General features: G+C 42.2%; 1 pseudogene; it reads right to left on the reverse strand.

The window, feature by feature from the left end:
• Window positions 1-27,687, reverse strand: LOC146822865 (uncharacterized; annotated as a pseudogene).

Genomic DNA, 27,687 nt, shown 5'->3' on the forward strand with positions numbered 1-27,687 from the left:
CTACGCTCCCTGTCCGAGGTGAGTAAACTTCTGGGGATCCCTCTTCCAGAGGACGCTGATGATGGAGAGCGCTCGGATCGGGAATCCAGCGACGGCCGCTCGAGGTGGAGGAGGCAGCGTCGCCGGCGCCGTGCCCGGAGACCGGACTCGCAGGAGTCCAAGAAGGAACAGCAGGCTTCCCAGGCGGCATTGCCGGGAGCCCTAGCCAACACAAACAGCAAGTAACCGACTCCAGCTACCATGATGTGGTCTTTCACTGATGTTCGGGGAGCGTGGGGGGGGAGTTCCCATAGGTCACCATTAGACCCCAAAGACTTTTTTCCTGTTCATCCTGGGATGACGGACTAACGATTGAACTCATGGACTCTTTATTTTTCCCTTTTTTTTTTTGCACTTTTAGATTATTTTCTCCAATGACATTGATTCAGAGCTTGTCAATAATTAAAAAGATACCATAAGCATTTCAGTACAAAGTGCCCCTCAGAGTAGTTTTGACTCTGTTTTACCTCCAGTTATGTGCCCCTTTAATAAAACGTATTCCCTACCTGGCGAGACACTAACTGGCAGGGGTATGGGTTACACCCAATACCAGCTCTGGTGTCACTGGAGGGGAGGGTGGGAACCTTACCCTCCCTTAGGCTGCACCACCGCTGCTGTTAAACGTGCCAGAACACAACACAGAAAATAAAATAGGCACTGCACCTAGCCCGGGGCTGAGAAAAATGGGGTCCCAAAAACCCCAAATACCTATGCATTTTCCATAGACTTCTTTAAGAAGAGCTACAGTAAAAACTGCTGAACGGAATTACACCAAGTTTGGCATGAAGCTAGATCTTGGTCAGCAGATTGTGCTTTTTGTTATTTGGTGTAAATCTGCTCAGTAGCTTTGGAGGTATTGAGGTAAAAAATATATATATATCTGGACGATTGGATTCGAGGCCTCTCTCACAAGAGTCCTAACTTAGGGGCCAGATGTACGACCCTTTTTTGCGCTCGCAAACGGGAGATCGGCCCATTTGCGACTGCCAAAAAGGGTAATGGCATGTACAACTGCTATTTTGCGAGTCACTGGCTTACAAAATAGCATTTGTGACTCTCGCTATTAGGAAGGGGCGTTCCTTCCTAATAGCGAGACTCACTGCCTGGTACTATTGTTTTGCGACTGCATTTATGGCCGCAAAACACTTGTAGTTTACCACCTACTTCAAGTAGGTGGTAAACCACTCGCAAACGGGAAGGGCTTTCCAGGGTACCCCTTCCCCTTTGTGAGTGTGTGAGACAATATTTTTTAAGAGCAGGCAATGGTCCCATGGACCACTGCCTGCCCTTAAAAAATAAAACTGAAAAGTTTAATTTTTCTTTTTTAAATGCATCCCAGTTTCCTTTAAGGAAAACGGGCTGCATTTAAAAAAAGAAAACTGCTTTATTTAAAAAGCAGTCCCAGACATGGTGGTCTGCTGGCCCCAGCACGCCACCATCCCTGGGAGTGCTAGCCATTACCAATGGGGTTGCAAATTGCGCTTGCCTCATGAATATTGATGAGGCATGCAATTTGTGACCCCATTGGGAATAGCAAATAGTGTCTGAGACACTGTTGTACATTGCATTTTGCAAGTCGCAAAGCGACACAATTTGCAATTCACAAAATGCAAGCGTCGTACATCTGGCCCTTAGTCCCCTGTACTGAACATGTAAAAAAAAAATATATAAGGGGACAGGGTAGGGGTACCCTGACCCCTTTGGCCCCACACCCCGGGGTCAAAAACTAAAGACATTGGAAAAAAATTGCCGCAATCCTTTAGCACTCCCACAATATGGTAAAAAAAAATGATAGCGGAGCTTCTTTGTTTTATTGGATGGAGCATGAGGACCCCCTGCCTTGTCTTTACAAATCCCAGGGAGCCCACCCCGGGGCCGCAATTACTGAAACTGGAAAGGGGGCATGAGGTCCCCCTTCCTGAGTCATTAATGTCCACGGGGACCCCATTCACCAGAAGAGCCCATCCGGGACATTAGTAGTTTCCGTGCCTGCACCGGCATGGGAAGGAAAACCTGTGATTGCTTCTGCTTGATCAGAGTAATTTTGAATCTCCCATCAAGCAGGAGCAAACACAAAGTCTGCTGCCAGTGGGAGGGAGATTTAAAAATGCTTCAGCTGGCTGGGAGCATAGTTTTTATCTGTTTCCCTGCCCGCTCTAATGCGGGTAGGGATACAAATCAAAATATTGCTCCGCTTGGAAGGAGCAGCATTAGTAGCTAGCTGTTCCCACTGGGCGGGAGCAATGCCAGCTCCCGCTGAATGACGGGAGCTGGCTGAGGCCGCAGGGGCCCGGGCGCCCCTGCGATCCCAAAAAGTGGATGGTGGGTGCCCTGGGTGCGCATCAGGGCACCTGCCTTTAATATTGCATTCACCGCATATGGGTCCCTGGGACAGAAAAAGGCTCGGAGGGGGGGCCTGCGTAGCCCCCCTGTCCTTTAATTTGAATAGTGACCCTGGGGGATGGGGTTCACAAGGCCCAACAAGGCTTGGGGTGGGGTGACCATGCAGTCCCCCTCTCTTTTCACAAAAAAAGGCCCTTAGTATTGTGGTAGGCTTGGAGAGTGGGGACATGCAGCCCCCCTCCCCTTTGCCTAAAATAAACGGCCCTGTGGGATGGGGTCACAGGGCCTAAAGAGATTCGGGGAGGGGGCTGTGTGACCCCCTCCCCTTTTTGGTACATTTTGGCTGCTGGGGTGGGCTCCCTTGGGCCTAAAATGGCTTCGGGATTGGGCCCACAGCTCCAGCCCCTTACATAAAAGGCCCTGGGGAATGAGGTCCCCAGGGTGTAAACAGGGAAGGGGAGGAGAGCCACATGGCTCCACTCCCCTTGAAAACACATAGGGCCCTGGAAGATGGGGTCTCCAGGGCCTAATAAGGCTAAAGAGGGCGTAAACAGGGAAGGGGAGGAGAGCCACATGGCTCCACTCCCCTTGAAAACACATAGGGCCCTGGAAGATGGGGTCTCCAGGGCCTAATAAGGCTAAAGAAGGGGGGCAACAGAGCCCTCCTCCCCTTTTAAAAAACATTGGCCTGTGTGCGGCGGGGGGCTGACTTTACGTATGGTATATGTTAAAAAAGCCCTAGAAATTCATTGAAAAAAACAAAGATTAGAGTAACATTATAGTCAGGTGAATATGTCAGTGACAACATTAACGTTTTGAACTAAAAAAAACACGGAAATTCACCAGTTATAGATAGCAGAACTAACTATAAGTTGCACTCCTGCCATGCACTGCTTATGGCCTCACATATTACGTCACTCATGACATGCTCTATGAAATCATTTATGACATCACTGATGACATCTCAAATTACATCATTGATGACATCACTGATGACATCATCCAACCTTCTTTTGCACACATTGCTCTATAAAAGGGTATAACATTAGAGCTATGAAAGTACGTGCAAAATAGCTCAGAATAATATAAAGCATCATTACTGTTAGCATATATACAACTCCCACAGGTAAGGCAAGCTCAAGTTATGTGCAGCATTGACCCTATACCGCAATTCATGGGTACACAGACAAACAGGTAACCTAGCCTGTACACAGTGTTCAATCTGAGTACAACTGTTCAGGGAAAACCAAGAGGCATATTATCAAGAAACGGCGTTAAAATTATCGCCGCTTTAGCGGCAGAAAACTGCCGCTAAAGCGGCGATAATGGGCTTGATAATATGCCCTTGAGAAGTCCCATAGAAGCCCATGTTCTGGTGTCAACTATTGGAATTTTCTGTGGCATTTTATCAAGCCCATTATCGCCGCCATAGCGGCAGTTTTCTGCTGCTAAAGCGGCGAAAATTTTAACACCGTGCTTGATAATATGCCCCTAAGTTCCTTCCGATACTGAAGCCGTGTTACTTAATTATTGTCCTACTATGGACAGTCTTTACCTGTATCAAAACCCTGACAGTGAGCGAACCAACATTGAGAAATGAAGTAGATATAAATAAAAAAGTGGGTACTGTGAACACTGTTTACTCTGTGGAGAGAGTGTACTATGTACCACACTTTGCAGAAAGTGAAACTCTCATGAGAAATACACCACAGAATATTAAAAAGTATCAACTAAGAACAGTGAACATTCTATGTAAAACTTCTCCAAAGATCAACTATTCACTTAAAATAACCAAGGTCTGAAGGTGCTTAATATCATATTACCTGTAGCCTTCATACTGTTGTGAAGACATTATAGATAGCCCACCTTCAGAAGTAAAACAAGCCCATGTACATAGGTTAGTGCCTGGTGCACACATTCTTCTATGTTAAGGTGGCACGTGGTGGTCCCCGAGCTGCCGGGATGCCCCATGGTCCCCTCACATGTTTTTCACTTTGGCCCCGGGGAGAAGGTGGTGTCCTCGAGCGGTGATGCCCCAGGTAGCTCCGTGCCTGACGGGATGTTGGCCTGCAGAGCATGCCGAATCTGTGCATAACGGAAGTGTTCTGATACTGCCATTTCATATGTCTGTTGCAGTGCAGCAAACGTCACCACTCCATCCCACCAGATGCCAAATTTAGTATATCTCAATTGCCTTTCCAATCTTCTCATTCCCATCTTTTTCTTTTAGGCTTTTCATCTTTTTGTATAATTCACCTTTCATTTCTTCTAACTGTATGTCTTCATACTTTCTTTTCTTTCCTTTTTCATTTATTTCATATCTTTTTCTATTTCTACAGCATTTGCACCATAACATTATTGCTAAGACTATTATGGTTATTCCCACTACTGGTAGGATTATTAGGCCTATAAAACTCCTACCTATATTAGTAAACCAAGTCCCTATTGAGGAAATACTCTTTGTTAATTTCTCCCATATACTATCAACCTCCAGTGATTTCAGTTCTTCTTCAATTTTTGTAATATTTTTAATATATCCTCCGATTTCTATACTCTTGTCTGGTATATAGGTGCAGTAATGTTGTTCTTTCAACATTTTACAGACTTCTCCATCTTTTGCTACTAATATATCAAGTGCAAGACGATTTTGTAAAACCATAGACCTAATTGCAACCATTTCTGTATGGATCATTAAGAACCCTCCAGCAGTATCAGTCGATAGACGATCAACTTCTGTGGACAATTGACAAATCCTATGTGAGTTCAGAATAACTCCTATTGAAGGTATCAATGCACTAAATATATCACCTACTACTTCTGAAAAACTAGCTCTCTTTCTACGTGTTAGTTCTTTAGTGTTTGCATCGCTTCCAGTGATTTGTTTTTACATGATACATTTTAGGGAATACTATTCCAAAATAGCAACTCCCGTACCACCGTGCAGGCAGCTTATAATAAGATTTATTCCCACACACATAGTAAACACCAGGAAACCCTGGATCTGTTCCCCCTTTTAGTCCCCAACCTCCAAGAATCAAAAAGTTATGTTCACACTCACTGGAACCAATAAATACACTGTTATAGTCAGTCTTCAATCTATGGAGGCAGGTCTTCCCTTTCGTAACAAAATCTAGGGACATCGCAGCATGAGTCTTGCCAGCTGTATAAATTCCCTCTTTCTCAGCCCATGGTGGAACATGGGATTTCTTTTCAGAAGCCTTTCTTTGGAAGACCTGTCTCCTTTCTTCAACTAAGTTCAAAAATACTTTTTCTTCTTCATGTAATGTGCATGTTAAATTATTCTTGTGTGCCTCTGCTATATCTATTGACTTCATAGTTAAGAAAAATTCACCCATAAACTGTGCATCTTGACTACTAAGTACTGGATTCATACTCTTTCAAATAGGAATTTCTGGAAATATCACATCTAAGTTTGAATAATAATACTGTAATGTTCCTGTTCTATAAAATAAACTGGTTAGAATACTACATGAAATACCATATGTCAACGGTAAATGATGGTATGTAACGCCCTCTGCTACTGATGTTGGTAGTTTCATACATACATAACAATCACTAATCTCCATAGTGTCTACATACTGAAATAATAACTTTGTAAATACATTTAAAGTAGTGTCGTTATCTGCCAGAGTGTGATGTTAGTCTAATTCATCTGGTGCATCTAATTCTACTCTATCTCCCTTTATGTTAGCTAACTTTTCATTAGTGTCGGTGTTATTCTTCTTATCTGTTATCATAAGGTAAGGAATTGCTATTGTTAAAAATAGCCAAACTATGACTACTAATAGAATACTACATATGCAGATTTTACAGCACTTCTTTACACAATTTCATTTTGGACTTCCAGCAACCCTATCTTCAGCCATTTTAGTCTAAGAAGATTTCTCTTCTTTTCTTCACTGTATTTTATGATTTTTATTTCTTTTGATACTTCAAGGGGGTCTCACTTCTCCTTCGTCAGTCTGTTCTGCAATTATTTCCTCGTCGCTATCTTCATTTAGATCTAGATTCTCGAGTTCTTCAAGAATCACATAGGTCCATTCAGGACCCTTGAACTTATTGTTCAAGATTCTCAGTCTTCGGCTTCTTCGTCTAGTTTTCTCAGTCAACTGCCCAGACTGACTAGTGACTTCATTTACTTGTTCCGGTTCCTCACTATGGTCTTTAAGTGATATTTTAACCTTTTGACACCACTTGGCCAGTTATCACCTTTTCTGACTTTCTTGACTTGCACTGCACTTTCACTTTCCTCGTCTCTTTCGAGAACTCTTTTATTTTCGTTATGTTGTGGCATAATTTGATTTTCCTCGTCTTCAGAGTCCCTCTCTATCTTATTTCGATTTGTTCTTTTCCTTCCTCCTGAACTTGTTCTTCTTCTCCTAACTGGTTCTACTCAGGTCTTACTGCACCTTGTTATTCTGCAGCCTGAACGTGTTCTTCTATGCCTGTCTGTCCCTGCTCAACCTGGTGAGAGACAGAACGCACTAGGTCAGCCAATCCTTTACAATAGTCAAATACCAGATCATCAGTTATATTCAACAGTTTATGTCCTGGTATAAATGCTTGTCTCATTGCTCTTCCCATGAGAATTTCATGAGGGCTCAGTTCCGTATTTCTGTCAGGAATGCTTCTGAGTCCCATTAGAACAAGAGGTAATGCGTCTGGCCAACACAGTGGTGTGGATGCACACACCTTTGCTAGTCTTGACTTGATTGTGCCATTCATTAGTTCCACCACTCCAGAAGCCTCTGGGCGGTATGCACAGTGCAATTTTTGTTCAATATTAAATGCTTCACAGATTAACCGAATTATTTCATTATTAAAGTGAGATCCTCTAGCTGATTCTAAAGTTACTGGAAAACTAAACAGCGGAATTAACTTTCTCAACAATAATCTGGCTACTGTTATGCTGTCGTTTCTCCTAGTAGGATAAGCCTCCACCCACCGTGAAAATAAACATACTATGACAAGAGTGTACTTCAATCCCCTGCATGGTGGCAATTGTATGAAATCTAACTGGCAAAGACTCTCTGCGACTGCCCTAAATCTTGGATTGTACCAATCTTGTCTGAAAAGTCTGATCATGGCATCCCTGCCTACGTGTGTGTCTCCATGATACATTCTGGACATTTGTGAAAGCAAACAGTCTGGCATGACTGGTCTGCCATCTTGATAAATCCACACGTCATCTTCTGCCCTCTTTTTATATCCTTTCTTTATCCAACCTTCCTTTTCACTCACTTCCACTTCATCCTGCAGTTGTCTCACCTCATCCCATGTTTCTAGTGCTGAGAATAGCATAAGTTGGCAGCTGATTCCACTTGTTTATTGCCATTTTATTTCTTGCACAGTATTGAGCAACCTGGTCAGAGTATCGATTACCAGCTACCACATAGTCATTTCCTGACTGGTTAGCTGCACACTTGACCACTGCTAATTCTTTTGGCAATTGAATTGCTTCAACAATTCTTTTGCAAATTTCCCACTTTTTATAGGGGATCCTGAAGAAGTCATGAAACCCCTTTGCATCCAGAGCTGGCCAAAGTCATGCTCAACACCGTAACCATATTGGCTATCAATAAATATGGTTACTTTCCAATTTTTACCAATTTTGCAGGCTTTAATTAAAGCTATCAATTTGGCTACTTGTGCAGACTTGACTCCTGGTAAACAGGATGCTTCTACTACTCCAGTAATTTTGCATACAGCATAAGCTGCACTTAATCCTCCTTCCTCATTCCTCAAACATGAGCCATCTACAAAAAGCTCATCGTCAGATTCTTTTAGGGGTTCTTCCTGTATGTCAGGACGGGGCTTAGTGCATAACTCTGTCACATCTAAGCAATCATGCTCAACTTCAGCTCTCACTTCTTCTCCATGTACATCTGGCAATAGGGTAGCAGGGTTTAACACGGTACACCTAACCACTGTCACATTTTCAGCTCCCAAAATGATTCTTTCATACTTAGTCATCCGACTAGGTGTAAGATACTGTGTTCGTGTTCTTGTTAAAAGAATCTCAACTGAATGTGGAACATATACTTTTACTGGATGTCCCATTACAATGAACTCACTTTGTTCTAGACTCATACATGTAGCAGCTACTGCTTTTCGGCAACCTCGTAATGCTGAAGTCACAGGATCCAAAGTAGCAGAGAAATATGCTACAGGACATCAGCTCACTTTGGGTTAAAACTGAGAGTGCACAATTCCCTCTCTCACAACAGAATAGTGCAAATTATTTTGTATAGTCAGGCATGCCTAGGACAGGGGCCTCACACAAACAATTTCGTAATTTTACAAATGCTTCCACACTTTCGTCATCCCAAACTATTGGGTCCTTTGCTCTTTTCCGTGTCATCTGCATTAAAGGTTTTGCTAATAAAGAAAAACCCACAGTCCACTGCCTACAGTACCCCACTAGACCAAGAACCATTCTGACCTCTCTCTGGGTTTGTGGCAACTGCCTCTGTTTTATTATTTTTATTCTTTCAGGGATCATTTTCCTCACTCCCCTTTCTATTTGGTGTCCCAGATTTTTCACTCCCGTTTCGACAAAATTGTAACTTTTCTGGGGATACTTTGGGTCCACCATCAGCCAAATTATTTAATAATGCAATTGAATCAGTAACACAGTCATCTTGAGACTTTGATTCAATGAGTAGGTCATCGATATACTGAACTAGAACTGAATTTCTAGGCTTTCTAGACCCTTTTTCAAAATTTGATTGAAAAGTGAAGGACTTTCTGTATACTCTTGAGGAACTCGATTCCATGCTAAAATACAATCGTCAAATTTAAATGAAAAGAGATACTGGCTGTCTGGATGTAAAGGAATGGAGAAGAATGCTTGACATAAATCAATTACTGTAAACCATTCCGCATTCCAGGGTATCTGATACAGAATCACTGCTGGATTTGGCACTATAGGACAACAAGGTACCACAATCTTATTAATCTTCCTTAAATCCTGTACTATCCGGTATTTTCCGGTAGGCTTTTTGAGACCAATTGTAGGTAAATTACAAGGACTGCTCATTATTGCTTTCAAATTGCCTTGTTTAATCATTCGATCAATTTCAGAAGCAACTCCTGCTTTGACTTCAGAACTCATTTTATATTGTCTGGTGTTAGGGTAAACTGCACCTTCCTTTACAGTCACCTTCACTGGGTCTACAATTACCATTAATCCCACTTCTTTTCCAGTGAAATCCTACACTTCTGGAATCACAGTTGTTTTTAATTCTTCTGGTAAGTCGTCTTTTGTCATTAATAAATACATCTCATCTACTTCTGTGCCTTATTTTGCCAACATTATTTTATAGACACTGTCTTCATCAGGGGTCTGAATAGCAACACAATCCGGTGTGCAATAAATTGTGCAATTCATTTCACACAATAAGTCCCTTCCTAGCAAGTTTACTGGACTAGAGTCGCACACCACAAATTTGTGCATTTTTCTAAAATTACCAATGCGCACTTACATTGGTTCAGTAATCGGAGTTCTAATCTGCTTAGTAGACACACCTACTACTTGGATGGCTTCTCCCGAGAGGGCTAGGTTTGGGATGTCTGCTGTTCTCACAGTAGAACGGGTGGCACCAGGGTCCAATAGAAAAGTGATATATTTTCCTTCTACTTTCCCATCAATAAATGTACCTGACTGATCTAACGGCAAGGATGTGATGGAGCAAGGACTCGTATAAAAGAGACTTGCTCAGAAGAATTCTTCTCAAATAACTTGTAATACCGTAATAATTGTGTTCATAAATACTAATACTGCATCAGAAAATTCGTACAGTTAAGCTTAAGGGAAGCTTGCCTATGTGGCGTACTAACAAGTAAACCAAGTGTGATTAAAATGGCTGCTAACGCGGGAATTTTCACTGCGCATGCGTCAACTAAATCTATGTAGAAATGACATACCTATGCTTTGGAGCAAAATCTTTGCAGCTGCACAATCGCTTCCAAAATGGCCGCTTGGAACTCACATGTTAATGCGCATGCTTAAGCTGAAACTAAACCCTGCAATTTTAATAAAATGCTAATGTGAAATATTTATATAAATAAAAGGGGTTAGAGTAGAGATAGGTGGTATACAGTGAAATCATTTTATTTTGTATTTAACATGTCTCTTTCTGACTTCTTTATTAGTTCGTATTTTGGGCCTCAAAGGATGACAGATGTCCATACCCCTCGTGTCCCTTGCACATGCATATTTGCAAACTCGCCAGGAACCAAGACGAAAGAATTGAAACTCATCCAAGGCCGTGACCTCTGTTTGTCCTGGGAACAGACTCATCTTCATGTCCGGTGAATGGAGACGTTATTAAATTGTATATTTTTGATTGATAAAAATGTGAACTCGGGTGGGAAATAAACCATGGGAAAGTAAATTAAAGGGCGGGAACATAGAACAATGAGCTTAAAGAAAAATATTAAACTTAGCATGGTGTGATGATCATCTCCCCTTTTCCTGTCCAATCAGAGTTAGGAGGTTCATAAACTTGAAACATTTAGGGGTGGTACATGCCATTAGAAAGGTATAATTGAGGTAGTTTAGTTAGATTAGTACACACAGTGAGACGGAGAATGCTGAGAGACCGAGATGCTGTACGAGAATTAAGAGAATACTGAAGAAGATCCATTTCCAGACTTAGAACTTTTGAGCCAGTAATTTGAAGAACATCACGGAAGAATCGAGGAGGCACATAATAGAAGAAGATCGCAGAAGAATTGAGGCGGAAGATAGTGTCAAAGGGGTGTGACGTAGGCGTCGTATCTAGAAGAGGTCATTTATCCTGTCCTGAATCCTATCCTGAGCCTTTGTCGCCTGATCTGTCCCAGGGGGCCCTTTCCAATTCCTTGGCCAAGGGGTTGGTTTCCACACCATTCTAGGTAACTATAATTCTGTGTAGTATGTCATTGTACTGCTCTCTCTGCTTCCTCCATATCCAGGTTCTGTCATCGTAATAATTTTGTTTAACGATTAATCTAATCAAATGTTATTCCCTTCCTCTCTTTGAAGAAAACGGTGTTCTAACTGTATTTTGGTTTTAGCTCACTTGAATTTGCAAGATACACTTTTAAACTCTCCAGAGTATGTGGTTATTTAAAGAAAGTTATTATATGTAATTTTCATCTATTTAGTTAACAAAAAGGTCCATTGACCAGAGGAAAATATATTGGATCAAGAGGTTTGGTAAGAAATAAATAGATAAAATTAATCTTACAGGTATTAGCACAAGAAATTGACCCCAGCGGTATCTACTAGCCTATATGAATAAATGTGTGTTTATGGGCCCAAGTGAATATATGATAGTTTAGTACCTGAAGTTGGTAACCAGCTGGATCAGTTTTTCTGGTAGCAGAACTATGGTTTATTTTATTAACTAGTTAGGTGAACATTTTTGAATTGGAATTATTGATTATGTATTAACAAACCCATTTGTATTTATTTTATGTTGTCTGAAAATTCCCGGGAATATTGAATAGCGGGTGGTGAGTGGAAACCACACTGCAGTGAGGTTACTCGTTTGCTAAAGATAACACTGTAGGGCTATGCAAGATTGACAGTGCTGCTTTAGGGATTATTTTGTATAAAAGTGAGAGTGAATGATAGCAAAGAGTTCGCTGGTGAAACTTTGGTCTTTTATCACCTAGAAAGGGTAATACCGAAGGAGTAGCAGGTTCGTCGGCGCTTTAGTGAGGAGTAAGTGGAAGAGTTTTACTCGTAGTGTGTGAAGAGTAAGCAGAAAGGTTTATTCGCAGTAAAAGTAAATTGACTTTCTGATTTTAGTGGAGCAAACAGAGTAGCGAATGTTTCTATGTTGTCAATTAATGAATTCTGTATGTAAATTGAAAGAAAAGTACGTTTTTTTGTTACCTTGCAAAGGAGTGGTCAGCTGCGGGTGCTGCACTGACATCACAAAGGGCCGCGCTGGGATTGGTTGGAACAGCAGGCATGTGACTGACGCAAAATTGTAAAGGAGGGGTCGGTAGTAAGGAGTGAGACTGACGTCACAGAAAAGCTGCACTAGTATTGGCTAAACGTGTAGCGTGGAAACGAATTGATTGGTCGAAAGAAAAGAAGCCGTGCTGGCATTGGTCAAGCATTAGAGTAAAAATGAGCCTCTGATTGGCTAGGAAAATAGAAGCTACAATAATAATTGACAGTGGGTTTTATATGTGGAAACACGATCCAACATTGATAGGGAATCGACCAGACAGAAGGTATTTAGGGGGGAACAACCTTTACAACGCAACTTTTACAACGCACTACCTTTACAACGCATTTTTTACAACGCATAATCCATTACAACGCATGATATTACAACGCATGACACTACAACGCATTTTTAAAAACTACCATTACAACGCATTCCATTACAACGCATACTACCATTACAACGCATACCATTACAACGCATAATATTACACTATACTATCCAACACTTACCCTACTGATGCACCCCCTGGAGTTAGAATAGTAATTTTTACCCCTATACTATCCAACACTTTCCCTACTGTTGCACCCCCTGGAGTTAGAATAGTAATTTTTACCCCTATACTATCCAACACTTTCCCTACTGATGCACCCCCTGGAGTTAGAATAGTAATTTTACCCCTATACTATCCAACACTTACCCTACTGATGCACCCCCTGGAGTTAGAATAGTAATTTTTACCCCTATACTATCCAACACTTACCCTACTGATGCACCCCCTGGAGTTAGAATAGTAATTTTTACCCCTATACTATCCAACACTTACCCTACTGATGCACCCCCTGGAGTTAGAATAGTAATTTTTACCCCTATACTATCCAACACTTACCCTACTGATGCACCCCCTGGAGTTAGAATAGTAATTTTTACCCCTATACTATCCAACACTGACCCTACTGATGCACCCCCTGGAGTTAGAATAGTAATTTTTACCCCTATACTATCCAACACTTACCCTACTGTTGCACCCCCTGGAGTTAGAATAGTAATTTTTACCCCTATACTATCCAACACTTACCCTACTGTTGCACCCCCTGGAGTTAGAATAGTAATTTTTACCCCTATACTATCCAACACTTACCCTACTGTTGCACCCCCTGGAGTTAGATTAGTAATTTTTACCCCTATACTATCCAACACTTACCCTACTGTTGCACCCCCTGGAGTTAGAATAGTAATTTTTACCCCTACACTATCCAACACTTACCCTACTGTTGCACCCCCTGGAGTTAGAATAGTAATTTTTACCCCTACACTATCCAACACTTACCCTACTGTTGCACCCCCTGGAGTTAGAATAGTAATTTTTACCCCTATACTATCTAATACTTACCTTAAATGTAATTTAATATTATGCGTTGTAATGGTATGCGTTGTAAAGGTAGTATGCGTTGTAATGGTAGTGCGTTGTAAAGGTATTTTTTTAAAATGCGTTGTAGTGTCATGCGTTGTAATGTCATGCGTTGTAATGGATTATGCGTTGTAAAAAATGCGTTGTAAGTGCATGCGTTGTAATAGTGTGCGTTGTAACGTCATACATCCGTATTTAGGGTTTGCCAGAGAACAATATATAAAAGGATCGACACCTAAAATGTACTGAGAAAAAAGAAAGATGACATTTATGCAGAAAATTAAAAAATTATTTTAAGAAGGATACACCTGTTAAGACTAGAGAGGGAATTCTTATCCCTCCCCTGAAAACGCCTGCATCATACATGATGATGGAAAGAGGCTATCATACTTGTGTATGGTTAGAAAATTGGATAGAATATACAAAAAGTGATGGAGTGCTAGCTTTTCCAGAATACGGTACGTTCAATCGGAGAATTCTACATAACCTGAGCTTAAGAATGAATTAATTGGATCCCCAACCAAGATTAACCCAATATGAAGCTTTAGAGGAGTGGGAGACTGAAGCATTTGAGCATGATAGATCCAGAAGTAGCAGAAGCTTTAGAGGGTTTTATCCTAGGCTACCACGTGAATCACAAGATAATCAAATGAAACAATGGAGACTAGCAATGGTGGCTGAGGGATTATATCCTGTACTAATGGCCAAGGAATAGTTAGGAAGCAAGTGGACAGAGAACACCAAACATTTAACGATGACAGGTAGTGGAGAGTTGGAAGATGATTTTTGGGAGGACATTTTAATGAAAAACCCTCCACCTTACCAAGAGGGACTGAGTAGAACTACTCCTAGTGCTCCGGTCTGGAGAACACCATTAGTTCCCCAAGTTATACATGACCCAACGAATGGAAGGGTACTTCAGGAAAAAGAAAGAGAGGCAATAAACAAGAATAGAGAGGAATTGATACAGAAAATAACCCAATTGAGTACCAACCCTGAAGTCCAGTGGTTCCATTATATGGAGATAAGACAATCGCTCACAAACCACCAGTCATGTCCACACCGACAATTGAACCCAGAAAAGAGAATATAATAATTGATGGTCAAGACAGCGAATGTGATTCGGTGATATCCTTAATGGATTTACCGATAAGAGGTCAGATAAATGAAATCCCGAGAAGAGTTACACATAGTTGTTCAAAGAAAGTACAAATAGAAACATCTACAGGAGTCAAGTGTGCCACAATAGTATCCCCAGAAGAACCAGAGAGATGGGCACAGGGAATAGAAAAGCCAAAACAGCCACTGAAAATTCTGGACATTTACAAATTGAAAGTGGAATTAGAAGAAATGATAGCTGGGAACATGGGACTAGACAGGCTAAATATTTACAATGAAGAAGAGTTACTGTTCATTTGCAGAAGTATTACTAGAAATATGTAAATATTCCATGAGAAATTGACAGACCTAGCTTCTGAAATGGGACCTGAAATAGGGAAATCCAAGGTATTATAGAAACCATACAGAGCAGAATTCAGTGATAAGGACCTGGAAAATATGAATATGTCTGGAAGAAAATTACAGGTTAAAGAATTAATGACCATTTTACAAAAATGGGGCGACCTGGATAAATGGAAAGCTAGATGGATGCGAAAAAGGGAAGCACACGCCAATCGAATAACTTCTGAATTTTTGATGAAAGGCACAGGAAAGGTAGAAAGATTATGTCCAATGAGAGAGGTGCCTGGAGGAGGATATGTACATGTTCCGTGGACCAGACAGGATATTTTATCATTTACAAATGATTTGCCGAAGTTAAGAGAAAAGCCAGTTGAGTTGTATTGGCAAGTTGAGAGATTTGTGAACGTTTCTAAAGTGTTGTTAAAAGATTTGGATGGCTTATTTGACATAGTGGTGCCTGCTGATTTATGGACAGAATGTAAAATTACTGTTGATTGGCCGAGTGATGAATACCCGAGAGATGAGAAATCAGGAGCCCCTTCAGAAGAGGTAATGAAGAAATATTACCAGGTGATCACTTTCTTGAAAGAGAAAATTCCTCCAAAAGAAATTTATTGGTTAAAGATGGATAGAACGACCCAGGACAGAAATTAGTCCGTACATACTTATTATGAAGGCTTACTGCAGGTATTTAAGCAGTATAGTGCTTTTGAGAACATTGGAGATAAAGATATGGGACATTTTGTGTATCAATTTGTGACAGGATTGAAACCAGAAATTGGAGACATGATTCGTCAACACATGTTGTGTTGGCAAGCGAGACCCATAGACGATATTCTCAAATTCGCAAAGTATTGCGGAGATGAGATTGACAATAAACGAAAGAAATTAGATGAAAGGGTGATGTGAACGGAAGCAAAATTAGCAGAACAACAGGAACTCCAACTAAATCAAGGAAAGGGGCAAGGCCAAAATGAAAATAATGGGGGAAAACAAAAGGGATGAATGAGTAGAGAGGAGGCAAAGAAAAAGTTTCCTTGTCGTGGGTGCGGAAAATTGGGACATTGGAAAAACAAGTGTAAAAATATACAGAACAATAATGGCCCAAATCAAAATTTAAATCCACAGACTTAGAATGAGGTGATAATGAGTCAACCGCAGCAGGTTGTAAATCTACAGAGTCAGTTGCCACCTGCCCCTATGCCAAATTTTGTGAACCAGGCCAAGAACAGTGCGGACACCTGATTTCAAGGAGGAAGTGGTAAGAAAAATTCTGTATCCTCGCAATTTCTTTTACAGGACCCTTATTTCGATGACAGCGACCAATGAAGGTGCCTGAGGGGGAAGGAAAAGGAGTGCGTACTTGGGGCATCCTTACCGGTAGATCAGCCAGGTCCATATGTTGATGGTAAAGTAGAAGGAAAGGACATTACCTTCTTATTGGACACTGGTGCTACCCGTTCTACTGTGAGAACAGCAGACATTCCAAACCTACCCCTCTCGGGTGAAGCGATCCAAGTAGTGGGCGTTTCCAATAAACAGATTAGAACCCCTAATACAGAACCCATGGAGGTACGCATTGGCAATTTCAGGGAAATGCACAAATTTGTGGTGTGTGACTCCAGTCCTGTAAATTTATTAGGAAGAGATCTACTGTGCAAAATGAATTGCACAATATTTTACACACTGGACTGTGTTGCAATCCAAACCCCAGATGAAGACGGAGTCTATAAAATCATGTTAGCTAAACAAGGCACAGAGGTAGACGAGATGTATTCCATGATGGCAAAAGACGACTTACCAGACGAGGTCAAAATGACAGTAAATCCAGATGTGTGGGATTTTACAGGAAAAGATGTAGGGTTAATGGCAAATGTAGACCCAGTAAAAGTAACTGTGAAGGAAGGTGCAGTTTACCCAAACACTCGACAATACAAAATGAGTCCTGAAGTTAAAGCTGATGTTGCAGCAGAAATTGATCGAATGATTGAACAAGGCATTTTGAAAGAAATAATGAGTAGTCCCTGTAATTCACCTATAATTGGCATAAAGAAACCTAGCGGGAAATATAGGATAGTTCAAGACCTAAGAAAGATAAACAAAATTGTTGTACCTTGTTGCCCTGTAGTGCCCATCCCAGCTGTGATACTGTACCAGATACCATGGAAGGCAGGATGGTTTACTGTAATCGATCTATGCCATGCCCTTTTCTCCATTTCATTACACCCAGACAGCCAATATCTTTTTTCATTTAAATTTGAGGACCATATTTTAGTTTGGAATCGCGTTCCTCAAGGGTACACTAAAAGTCCTTCAATTTTCAATCAGATATTGAAAAAGTGCCTAGAAGCTTAGTATTGCCAAGAGAGTCAGTATTGGTGCAGTATATTGACGACTTACTAGTTGCGTCTAAGACAAGAGATGACTGTGTTACTGATTCAATTGCCTTGTTGAATCATTTGGCAGATGGTGGACATAAAGTGTCCCCAAACAAATTACAGTTTTGCAGAACAAGAGTCAAATACCTAGGAAATCCAAATAGAACGCGGAGTAAGGAAAGTGACCCCAGAAAGAATAGAAATAATAAGACAAATGAAATTGCCACAAACTCAGAGAGAAATAAGAATGTTCCTTGGAGTTGTAGGATACTGTAGGCAGTGGATTGTAGGGTTTTCAATGCTAGCCAAACCCCTAATACAAATGACCAAGAAGCGAGCAAAAGATCCTATATAATGGGATGACGAAATCATGGGAGCCTTTTTGAACTTACGAAAATGTTTGTGTGAAGCCCCAGCTTTAGGTATGCCAGATTACTCAAAAGAATTCGGACTGTTTTGTTGTGAAAGAAATAGTTGTGCACTTTCAGTTTTAACCCAGAGACATGGTTTGATGCGACAACCAATGGCATACTTCTCTGCCACTTTGGACCCTGTAGCCTCAGCTTTACCTGGTTGTTTAAAAGCAGTAGCTGCAACCTGCATGAGTCTGGAGCAAAGCGAATCAATTGTAATGGGACATCGGGTAAAGGTGCATGTTTCACCTTCAGTTGAGATTCTTTTAACAAGAACTTGAACTCAATATCTCACTCCTAGTTGGATGCCTAAATACGAAAGAATCATCTTAGGTGTGGGAAATGTGACAATAGTCAGGTGTACCGTGCTGAACCCTGCCACCTTGTTACCAGATGTCTATGGAGAAGAGGTGAAGGATGAGGTCGTGCATGATTGTTTGGATGTGACTGAACTTCGCACCAAGCCCCGTCCAGACATACAGGAAGAACCTTTGAAGAATGCCGAACATGAGCTGTTTCTAGATGGCTTGTGTATGCACCATGAGGAGGGAGGGCTAAGTGCTGCTTACGCTGTATGCACATTGGCTGGAATAGTCGAAGCATCCTATTTGCCAGGAGTCAAATTTGCACAAGTAGCACATTGGCTGGAATAGTCGAAGCATCCTATTTGCCAGGAGTCAAATTTGCACAAGTAGCCGAATTGATAGCTTTAATTAAAGCTTGCAAAATTGGGGAAAATTGGAAAGTAACCATTTTCACTGATAGCCAGTATGGTTACGGGGTTGTGCATGATTTTGGCCAACTCTGGATGCAGAGGGATTTCTTGACTTCTTCAGGATCCCCAATTAAAAATGGAAATTTCGTAAAAGAACTGCTTGAAGCAATACAATTGTCAAAAGAAGTGGCTTTGGTCAAGTGTGCCGCACATCAGTCAGGAGATGACTATGTGTCAGCTGGTATGCTGACCAGGTTGCCCAATACTGTGTCAGAAATAAATCAGCGATAAATAAGAAAATTGAAACATATGGAATTAGCTGCCAACTTATGTTACTCTCAGGATTGGAAACATGGGAAGAAGTAAGACAACTGCAAGATGAGGCAGAGATGAAAGGAAGAATGGGTGAAAGTAGGGTGCCAAAAGAGGTCAGATGATGATGTATGGATTGACCTAGAGGGCAGGCCAGTAATGCCAGACTGTATGCTTTCACAAATGGCTAGGATGCATCACAGAGACACCCACATAGGCAGGGATGCTATTGATCAGACTCTTTAGACAGGATTGGTGTAATTCAAAATTCAGAAGTGTAGCAGAGAGTCTATGCCAGAGATGCTTAACTTGTCAACAGTTGAATCCAGGAAGGAAAACAGTGGTCTGTATGGGAAAAATTAGAAAAGCAGAAGGCCCATTTATAAGGCTACAAATTGACTTTATTCAATTGCCACCTTGCAGAGGATTGAAGTACATACTCATTATAGTTTGTTTGTTTTAACGGTGGGTGGTGGCATACCCTACTAGAAGAAATGACAGTATAACAGTTGCCAAACTTTTGATGAGAGAACTGATTCCGTGGTTCAGTTTTCTAGTAGCTTGGGAATCAGATGGAGGGTCTCATTTTAATAATGAAATAATTTGATTAATCTGTGTTTAAAATTGAACAAAAACGTCACTGTGCATATCGCCCAGAGGCTTCTGGAGTGGTAGAACAAATAAATGGCACTATAAAAACGAGACTGGCAAAGGTATGTGGATCCACCCCATTGGAGTTGCCTGATGCTTTACCTCTTGCTCTGATGGGACTCAGAAGCATTCCTGACAAGAATACAGGATTGAGTCCCAATGAAATACTCATGGGAAGAGCAATGAGGCAGGCATGTATACCAGGACACAAACTGTTGAATATAACTGATGATTCGGTATTGGAATATTGCAGAGAACTGGCTGACCTAGTGCATTCTATCTCTCACCAGGTTGGAGAGGACGCAGTAACCAGGCAGCCGGATCAAGCACATGATCTAAATCCCGTCGACTGGGTGCTAGTGAAGAATCACGCTCGAGAGTCGTGCCTAGCACCCAGGTGGAAAAAATCACATCAGGTTATATTGGTTACAACAACAACAGTGAAGTGTGCAGGCTTGCCTAATTGGATTCATGCAAGCCACACTAAGAGAGTACCAGCACCTGACGAGGAAGGACCCCATCTGACTCAAGCAGTTGAGGCTGCAGAAGGTTGTACAGCTGAAGGACATAGAATAACAGATCCTGAAGTAGCTGATCAAGAACAACCGAGCATAAGTCAGGATGACTGGATACCAGTGGTTGATATACCTGAAGTAAATGTGAGAACAAGAAGCCAAATCCGTTTAGAGAGACAGGAGAGTAGGGAGGACCAGTCAGGTATAGAAGAACAAGCTCAGGAAAGTTAAAATACAGTTGTTGGAGAACCTGAGCAGGAACAGACATGGAGTGAACAATCTACTCAGACAGAAGTGGATGCAACCATTCATGAGTCTGAGGAGGGACAGATAGGTCTAGAAGAACATGTTCAGGCTGCAGAAAACCAAAGTGCAGTAAGTCCTGAACAGGACCAGTTAGGAAAAGAAGAACAAGTTCAGGTAGAAGAAGAAGAGAAACTCCAGATAAAACCTGAACAGGGTCAGACTAGGGAAGAAGAACGTGTCCAGGCAGAAAAGGACGTTACAGAAGTAAGCCCTGAACAGGGTCAGACAGAGAGGGATTCTGAAAACGAAGACAACCAAATTGTGCCACAACTTAATGAAAATAAAAGAGCTCTCGAAGACAGTGACAGTGCAGTGCAAGCAAAAAGGGTCAGAAGAGGTGATAACTGGCCAGGTGGTGTGAAAAGGTTAAAGTATCATTTCAAGACAATTAATGAAGAACCTGACCAGGTAAACGAAATTTCTAGTCAGTCCAGGACATCTACCGGTAAGCCCAAACTAAGAAGCCAAAGATTAAAAGTACTGAACAATAAGTTCAAGGGTCCTTAATGGACCTATGTAATTCTTGAAGAATTCGAGAATTTAGATTTAAATGAAGAAAGTGATGAAGAAATAAATGCAGAACAGATTGTTGAAGAAGTGAGACCAATCTGAAAGTTCCCCAAGAAATTTTGAATTTCCCAAATAATTCGAAAGTAAAGAAGAGAAATCTTCTTAACTCAAAATGGCTGATGATAGGGCTGCTGGAAAACCAAAACAAAATTGTGTACAAAGATGTTGTAGAATATGCATATGTAGTATATTTTTAGTACTCATAATTTGGTTAGTACTAACAGTAGCCATCCCTTATTTGATGGTTACAAAAGAAAGTAATAACACAGAAATGCATAAGAGAGTAGCTAACAATAAAAGAAATAGGGTAGCATTAGAAGCACTAGATGAGAATAAGACAAAAGGAGACAAAGTAGATTTAGAAGCACCGGATGAGCTAGATGTGTACCACACTGTGACAGATAATGACACTGCTTTAAATGTATTTACAAAGTTATTAGTGCAATTTGTGGACACTATGGAAGTTAGTGATTGTTATATGTGTATGAAATTACCTGCATCGGTAGCAGAAGGTGTAAAATATCATCATATTCCATTAACATATGGTATTTCCTGTAGTATTTTAGCAAGTTTGTTTTATAGAACAGGGAAATTACAATAATATTACTCTAAAGTAGATGTGATTTTTCCTGAGGTTCCTATGCGGAAAAGCATGAACCCAGTTCTTAGTACTAAAGACACACAGGTTATGGGAGAATATTTTCTTACTATGAAAACAATAGATATAGCTGAAGCACACAAGCGCACTTTAACATGTAAATTACATGAAGAAGAAAATATATTTTTGAATTTAGTTGAGCAGAGGAGACAGGACTTCCAAAGAACAGCTTCTGAACCGAGACCACAGATACCTCAATGGGCTGAGAAAGATGAAATTTATAAAACTGGCAAGACTCATGCTGCTATGTCCTTGGACTTTGAAAAGAAAGGGAAGATCTGCCTCCATTGATTAAAGACTGAATATAACAATGTATTTATTGGTTCCAGTGAATGCGAACATAATTTCTTAGTTATTGGGGGATGGGGATTAAAAGATGGAACAGATCCAGTATTTCCTGGAATTTATTACGTGTGTGGCAATAAAGCCTATTTCAGGCTGCCTGATCACTGGTACGGGAGCTGCTATTTTGGAATAGTATTCCCAAAAGTGTATCATGTGAAAAGAATCACTGGAAGCAAAGAAGACGCAAAAGAAGTAACAAGTATAAAAAGAGCTAGTTTTTCTGAAATAATAGGTGACATTTTTAGTGTATTGATTCCTTCAGTGGGAGTAATTCTGAATTCACGAAAAATGTGTCAGCAAACTACAGTAGTAGATCGGTTATCTACTGACACTGCTGGAGGATTTTTGATGATCAATACAGAAATGGTTGCGATCAGATCTATGGTTTTGCAAAATCGACTTGCTCTTGATATATTATTGACAAAAGAGGGCGGAGTCTGTAAAATGCTGAAGGCGCAACATTGTTGCACCTACATACCTGACAAAAGCGTTGAAATTGGAAGATATATTAAAAAATATTACGCAATTGGAATACGTTTTGAAACCACTGGAAGTTGACAGTGTATGGAAGAAATTAATAAATAGTATTTCTACAATAGGGAGCTGGTTTTCTAACATAGGTAAGGGCATAATAGGTCAAATAATACTGCCAATATAAAGGGCAAACAGCAGGGGAGAGCAAGCACAATCCTGCCGTGTGCCTCTTAAAATTTTTATGGGGTCTGATACCCGACCCATAGAACAGATCCTAGCCGTGGGCGATCGATATAATACTTTTACAGCTTGGATAAAACCCTGACCAAAACCCATCCGCTGCATAACCCCCCAGAGGAAATCCCACGCCACACGATCAAACGCCTTCTCGGCGTCTAATAGGATCAGCCCTAAATCCCTAGCCTCAACCTGCGCAATGTCAAAGAGCGTCACAATTCTGTTAATGTGATTCACAGTCCCCCAGCCGGGAATAAATCCATGTTGTCTTTGGGAGACCAAAGGTGAGATAACCTTTGCTAACCTATTCGCCAGGATTTTAGCATAAATATTCCCATCACAATTGATGAGAGAGATCGGGTGATATGACCCTGGCAAATCCAGTGGCTTATCTTTTTTCCTAAAAATAACAATGTTGGCCTCGTCCCAAGATTGCGGTGCATTTCTCATTTGAGCGGCTTGGAGGATGGCCAATAGATCTATTTTAATCTCCTGAAAGAAAGCCCTATACACCTCCGACGGGAGCCTATCGGGGCCCGCTGCCTTACCAATCGCCATACTATTTATGGCTAGTTCTAACTCTGCCATAGTAATAGGGCTTTCCAAAATCTCTGCCTCCTCCTGACCGATTCGTTCCACCAGGTGTTGTATTGCTGAGTCCCCTGTATATACCCCTGTCTCTTTTCCCGAATAGAGATTTTCATAAAATTCAAAAAAGATCTGAACAATTTCCTGGGAATCATAGATCATATCACCTAACTGGTTCTTCATACCAGCTATTCTATAGGTGGCTTCCTTAGAGCGTAATCTATTAGCCTGGTAATCTATTAGCCAGGCAGCGCCCGACCCCTTCTCCATACTCATAGCATTCCTTGTTATATACTAGATATTTAGCAGCGATTTCCTTGCTCCAGGATAAATTAATGTTAGCCCTACATCTCGCCACCTTAGTCTGTAGAGCAATAATATCATTCTTGGCCCAAATCCCCTGTGCTAAGTTTTCTTCCGCAGCCTTAAGCTTGATATACAATTCCTGCATTGCAAGCTTAGCTTTCTTTTGCTGGTACAATCCATAACTCAGGACCTCCCCTCTAGGTCTTAAAGGCATCCCATAGGACTCCAGCGGAGGTTGAATGCCGATTATCTTGAAAAAAAACCTTAATCCAGTTTTTAATATGATCTATAAAAAGTTTTTCCAGAAGCAATTTCCTATTAAAAGTAAAAGTTCGTAGATTTACATAAAAACCTAATGTGGGTATATCAAGGACTACTGGTGCATGGTCAGATGTAATTCTTGGAAAAACTAGGATTTTAGCTTCTGTGAATAATGTCGGCGAAGCAAAAAAATAATCTAGTCGTACTAGCTTTTGATGGGGATGGGAATAGAATGTAAAGCTAGGATCAAGTGGACAAAGATAATCCCATACATCAACCAAACCATGATCCATAAGTAAATGAGATAGTGCCTTGAAAACCCTAGGTTTCCTACCATTATAATTTTGCGTGTCCGACTGAAGTTCCTTATTAGTCAGGCTGATATTAAAATCTCCACATAGCACCAAAGGGGTGGGCCATAAAGCAAGCTCCACATTAAGTTTTTGCAACACCAAGGCTTCATCAAAATTGGAGCCGTAAACAGTACAAAGCGTAAATACTTTTTCCCCTATTGAACATTCTACGATAAGCCACCGCCCCAGCTTGTCAGCCAATACCGGTCCCGTACTTTGCATAGCAGGTTTAGCTAATACCGCCACTCCCCGGGTGGATATAGATTGCTGAGAAGCTGCTAGAAGCACAAAACCCATTTCCGCTAAAATTTTACGTTTACCCCACGGTACATAGGTTTCTTGTAGACAAACCATATCTGGTTGAATCACTCGAAGTTCAGCAGCTACCCTTTGTCTTTTATTATAGCTGTTTTTTTTTTTTTTTTTTTTTGTATTTCAAAAACCTTTATTCAGCATGATTACACATTACACAGCCCCATGCCTACAACCAACAAGTGGCCGGCGGCCTGGTACGAAGGTGGAGTTTAGAGTTGAACACAGCTGCCTGCCTACAACCCTCTAGGGGCCGGCTGCGGCATATAAACAGTGATAATAGGAGGCAAACTCGAAGAACAGGTCATATCTACCATGGAAGACTTCGCAGTCAGTAATCGTTTCATAGTAGTATACCCCGGGCGTGTAAAGGCGACTTTCAGTACTGTGTAATGTTACTCCCTCCCCCCCCTTCCAACACCCAGCGCAACATAGCAGTACCATGAGATACATCCATGCCGGAGAACAAGAGAGGTAGAGGGGGACTAAGGTCTCGTTGCTTGGCGACATCCCAATAATTCCCGCCTCCTCAGTTGGGGTGTAGCCTCACAACGAACTGCATGAAAATCTAATGTTGACGGGGTGGAAAGAGTGAGTTATATCTGCAGGTGTGACAACAGATACGTTTGAAGGGGACCCCAAATGTCAATTGGCCGGGATGCGGAAGGGAGGAGTTCTGCGTATAGAAGCACATTGTCCTGACAATGAAGCATGTCTTTGATCCAATCCTTAAATTTGGGAGCTCTACCCCTCCCCCATCTACAGGCTACGAGTCTCTTAGCCATGAGAAGGGCGATAGTGACAAATCTACGAACCGGCTTCTTAATAGTTTTGGTGTAGCCCAATAGTGCCTGCGTCGGAGAGGGTATAAGAGGGACATCAATCATTTCTGAAATGCCGGAATATACATGTTGCCAGTAAGTGGCTAATTCACGGCATCCCCATGCCGTATGAAGGAAATCTGCTGCGGGAGCATGGCAGCGCCAGCAGAGATCTTCCTCTCGGAGACCCACCCTGTGCATGTGCGCCGGAGTACAATACAGCCGATGTAGGAATTTATAGTGAATCACCCTAAACCTACTGCTGGAGGAGATTTGTTCGGTTTGCAAGCAACAATAGCTCCAAAGCTCGTCATCTATGGGTTGACCCAATTCTTCCTCCCATTTGGCCCGTGCCCTACAAGGCAGGGAATCTGGTGAAGTGCGTAATGAGTGGTATAGGGTGGAGACCGCGTGTGAAGGAGTGACAGCCTTGAGTAGTTGATGGAGGGGCTCTAAAATAGGTGGTTCGCTAGGGAAGTCCCCCGTCAGTGCTCGGATACCACTACGAAGCCTGATATAAAGGAATGTGTCCATGGAGGTTGGGGCAGCGTCATTGAAGAAATGTGTCAGGGAGCGGAAGAGGCCATCATGATAGAGATCCCCCCACGTCTTGATATGGAATTTGGCCATAAAGTTTTTAAACAATTGTTCTTGTAAGAGGGGCAGTAGGGGGTGATATGCCAGGGGAAGCAATGGAGAATAGAGCAGTGTCGTGTCGGTGAGTTTCGCTATGTATCGCCACGCTAGAATGGAGCTGGAAATGGTGGTGCGATATGTCGATCGTGTCTCTGGCGCACTAAATATCGCCCCTGTCAGTGGGATAGGATCCGCCGGCCAATGTTCCACAGCTGTCTGTGGTAAGAAGGGAGTGGGGTGGATCCAGTGGTGAACGAAGTGGGCTTGTGCGCTGTAATAGTACAGCTCAAAGTTCGGCAGGTCCAACCCCCCCTGCACGAAAGGGCGAGTCAATGTCTCCCAACTGAGACGGGGCCTCTTTCCTCCCCAGACCAGTCGAATAAGCTCAGAGCGCAGGAGTTGAAAAAAGGACCGGCCAGGGTAATAGGGGATATTTAGGAAGAGGTAGAGGAGCTTAGGAAGGACCACCATCTTGATGAGGGAGGCTCGGCCTGCGAGGGAGAGAGGCAGCGTGATCCACCTGGCCACGCAGGTCTGAATGTGGTCAAAGGTGCGACCATAGTTCAGCCGCATCAACTCCTCCCGATCACGAGAGAGAAGTATGCCTAGGTATCTGACTTCATCCTCCTCCCAGCGTAAGGGGTATTCCAGCTGGAATGGCTGAGCAGACGCGGTAAGCGGAAAGACAGTGGACTTGCCCCAGTTAATATGAACCCCAGACAAACCCGCGAAGCGAATAAACTCCCGAAGGATGGGATTTAGGTTAGTGGCGGGATCGCGGATGTATAGTGTGATGTCATCCGCATATAAGGAGATTAGCACCTCTCTCTGGAGACAACGCAACGCCTTGTCTCGGTGATGTTGTCGGAGCCGGGCAGCCAGCGGTTCCATCGCCACCGCGAACAATAACGGGGATAGTGGGCACCCCTGACGGGTGCCCCGCGAGATCGCGAAAGCCTCCGATATCCGCCCATTTATCCCCACCCTAGCGATCGGCCGGTCATACAGGATATCGATCCAGCGTGTGAAGCCCAGCGGGAATCCCATATTGCGCAGGATACAGTGCAGATAGTCCCATTCCAGGGAGTCAAAGACCTTGGTGGCGTCCAAGAAGACCGCCACCAATGGCAATTCAGGGTCTACATTGTGCATAATGGAGAAAAGCGTCCGAAGATTATTGGAAGTGGCTCTCCCAGGAACGAACCCAGCCTGATCCGACAGCACCAGACCGCCCAGTAACAACTGTAAACGGTTGGCTAGAACCTTGGCCAGAATTTTTGCGTCGCAGTTAATTAAAGAAAGAGGGCGGTAAGAGTCGCAAGAATGAGGCGGTTTACCCGGTTTCAGTAGAGAAGTAATCAGCGCTTCCTGCATTGATGGGGGGAGCGCACCAGACTCATGTGCCTCCAGAAAAACTTCCCGGAGCACCGGAGCTAGGATATCTATATAGGCCTTGTAGAAATCCATGGGCAACCCGTCCAGACCGGGGGCCTTTCCAGGTGCCATCTGATTGATTGCATCTCTGATCTCGTCCAGGCCTATGGGTTCCGCCAAGAACTCACGCTGGCGATCCGAGAGCCAGCCCAGGGTGAGCTCTCTCAGGTAGTCGTCCAT

This window comes from Triturus cristatus, chromosome 5_2, assembly GCF_964204655.1.
Source record: "Triturus cristatus chromosome 5_2, aTriCri1.1, whole genome shotgun sequence".
In the NCBI taxonomy this organism is placed as follows: Eukaryota; Metazoa; Chordata; class Amphibia; order Caudata; family Salamandridae; genus Triturus; species Triturus cristatus.